We start from the raw sequence: 3,483 nt of genomic DNA on the forward strand, positions 1-3,483 counted from the left end.
CAGTTAAACTTTTAAACAATTTTTGTTGTTGTTGTTGTTATGTGCTGTCCAGTCGGACCCGACTCACTTCAACCCCTCCTTGGGTTTCTGAGGAAGTATCATTGTGGAAGTAGATTGCCCAACCCTCCTTCTGAGGGGTGGCTGGTGGGTTTGAACTGCCAATCTTCTTGTTAGCAGGCAAGTTCCTTAGGCACTATGCTACCAGAGCTCCCTAAGCAATTTTAGAGAATTTACGAGTGCAGCGGCACTCCCAGACCAGGGGCACCTCTGGTGGAGCAGAAGGTGATTGAATTACTCAGATATGAAGATCATCTTCTAGCTTTTTTGTGTGTAAAAGGCCCAGATATTTGAAGTGGCCATTTTGAATTACAATGGTTTTGGATATTTTTGCTTCAGAAGTTTATTAAAATTGGCAAGAATCATCTTTAAAGTGAATTGGTAATAGTGAAAAATTCAACAAGCTACTTAAAAAAGAGAACAGGCACTTCTTCAGTATTTTGGTTCAAACGCATTATATAACTGGTTAAAGTATTTCAGTTGGTGGAATTTTTGCTTCTTACCTTCTGCCCCCTATTGGTGTTCTTCAGCCAAAACTGTAAGGTATGTTTGATTTGCTTACTGAGTAGTTTCAGCAGTTTCAAGTTACTGTTTAAATATTGCTGAAGTTTCATAGTAGTTTACTTTAACCTTTATTGAAAGTTTTAGGAATTTTTGATCCAGGTCTTTTTCATGTCACAATGGGACAGCTTTTCTAAATGAAGACCTTGAAAGAATACAGAGTTTTTTTCCTTTTATCTTTTATTTTCGTGGAAATTTAAGATGTCGCAGTTTCCCAGCAGCGTGGTAGTATTGAGATAGCTATATGTCTCCTTATATATGCTCATGTTGAGGAATGTTCTTCAGATGTGAAATTTTCTTTTTGTTTTTGTTTTTGATTTTTGGCTCATAAATTGGATATTTCATGTGGAATGGATAAGTACAAGAGTAACAAGTACATGGAATAATAAAGAAGACAGTCCTCAGAAGACTTTATAATCTCAAATCCAAGGAACATGGCTAATTCTGGAGATAGCCATATGAAAACTTTACAGAAGTATGGGTAGCTGACTTGAAGTAACTCTGTGTCAAATAGTCATAGGGTAAGTACCTTCAAAGAACTTGGAAATTATTTCAGAGGATACAAAAAAAAAAAGCCTGGAAAACATAAGGATTACAGGGGAAATATCAACACCTTCCTGTGCAGTCCTGTTGGAATTTGGACTTGCCATATAGTGTTGAAACCTTGTTTCACTGAGTTGGAAAGACTGGACCTAAATGGTGCAGCATGACCTTGCTCCAGCCTGGCTTAATTTTCCTAATCCACCATCATCAACAAAGTCCTTATTGAATTTTGAAAAACGTTCTGAAAGCTTTTCATGAACAGAAAATCATTACGATGTGAATCGTCGATGGCACAACTCTTCAGATGGCTTTGATTCTGGTATTGGATGTCCTAATGGAGGTAATTTTAGAAGGAAAGAAAAGAATGGATGGTGTACACATGGAAGAAATGGTACTGAGAATATAAATCACCGAGGGGAATATCATGGTGGAAGTTCCCGTTCTCGTAGTAGTATTTTCCATTCTGGAAAAAGCCAAGAACTACATGAAAATAACATACCTGATAATGAAACTGGAGGAAAGCAGACAAGAGAGAAAGAAAACAATTTGAGGCTGAGGATTTTCCATCTTTAAATCCTGAGTATGAGAGAGAACCAAATCAGAATAAATCTTTAGCTGCAGGCGTATGGGGCCTACATGCCCAGACACACACATACCCAACCAAAAAAATGTCCCAAGCTCCTCTCTTAGAATATCCTCTGAATCCTAAATCTAGAACTCCAAGAAGGCTGGTCATTAAGAAAGGTAATACAAAAAAGACTTACAGTTATCTGGATTCCTAGTAATGGGAAGTCTTCAGTCACAACCAGTTAAGAATGGGACCGGTCCAAGTGTTTATAAAGGCTTAGTCCCTAAACCTGCTGCTCCACCTACAAAACCTGCACAATGGAAAAGCCAAACTAAAGAAAATAAAGTAGGAACTTCTTTCTCTCATGAGTCTACATATAGTGTTGGCAACTTTAACTTTCAAATCAACTGCCAAGAATTTTAGTCCATCAACAAATTCAGTGAGAGTGTAATCGCTCAAATTCCTCTTCACCTGTTGACAAACTTAATCAGCAGCCTTGTCTAACCAAACTGACATGAATGCATACTGATAAGAAGAGTGAACTTTTGAAAGCATTGAAAAGGGACAGAGTAGAAGAGGAACATGAAGATGAAAGCCATGCTGGCTCAGAGAAGGATGATGACTCATTTAATTTGAATAACAGCAATAGTACTCACAAAGAGAGGGATATAAACCCAAACTTTGATGAAAATGAAATTCCACAAGGGAATGGCAATGCCTCAGTGATTTCTCAACAAATTATTCAGTCTTCAACTGTTCCACAAACTGATGTTCTTTCAAGTTCACTTGAGGCAGAACACAGGTTGTTAAAGGAGATGGGCTGGCAAGAAGATAATGAAAATGATGAAACATGTGCTCCCTTAACTGAGGATGAAATGAGAGAATTCCAAGTTATTAGTGAACAGTTACAGAAGAATGGTCTGAGGAAAAATGAGATTTTGAAAAATGGCCTGATCTGTGACTTCAAGTTTGGACCCTGGAAAAACAGCACTTTCAAACCCACTATTGAGAATGATGACACAGAGACAAGTAGCAGTGACACATCAGACAATGATGATGTGTGAAGGATTTCCTGACAGCTTTAGAAATGTTTGTGATCGCTCATACAGTTTTGGGTGAATTATAAAAATGAAGAACTGTATTTTATGTAGAAAATACCCCATTAGAAGATGATTTTTTGGGGGGACTTCAATATGAAGAAAACCAAGAATGTTTTGTTGGGCTGTGTTGAACATTATTTCTTTTGTAAATGAATGTTGTAGAAATGAGGACTTTGGTTGATCCAACATTGACTTTATTTATCACTGTGGCATTTCTCTGACTAGCAATGTGACAATGTAACAAATGAGATTTTCTCATTTAATAATAAAAAAAATTGTGTAATGTTTTGCAAAGCTTCTGTCTTAAAATGTCCAGGTCTTAAGACGAAGAAGAAGAAGAAAAAAGGCAGCTTACACTGTTTGCTTGCAGAGTCATATCTTTTTCGTGCAATGGAAATCCTCAAGTCCACTTTATGCACCCCAAAACAAGAACAATGTAGCATGTTGGCTAAAACTGGAGCAAAGTGCACTAAAACATTAATTTCTTGAACTCAACTATTGTACTAGTCACCTTTTAAAATATAAATTGCTCTTTAGCCATTTGTAGTGCAGTAAATGTTACAGGAAAGATTTGCCACACTTTCTTCCAAATTTAAGAGGTGATTTTTCAAGAGCTTTATTTAAGTATGTTGTCAGACCAGGATTTTCAGAATT

At 37.0% G+C, this 3,483-nt stretch overlaps 1 pseudogene; it reads left to right on the plus strand.

The window, feature by feature from the left end:
* Positions 1–1,314: 1,314 nt before the first annotated feature.
* On the plus strand, positions 1,315–2,793 carry LOC103212087 (annotated as a pseudogene).
* The last annotated feature ends 690 nt before the right edge of the window (positions 2,794–3,483 follow it).

The sequence above is a fragment of the Orycteropus afer genome, unplaced genomic scaffold, assembly GCF_000298275.1.
Source record: "Orycteropus afer afer isolate SDZICR_OR568_19922 unplaced genomic scaffold, OryAfe1.0 scaffold00846, whole genome shotgun sequence".
In the NCBI taxonomy this organism is placed as follows: Eukaryota; Metazoa; Chordata; class Mammalia; order Tubulidentata; family Orycteropodidae; genus Orycteropus; species Orycteropus afer.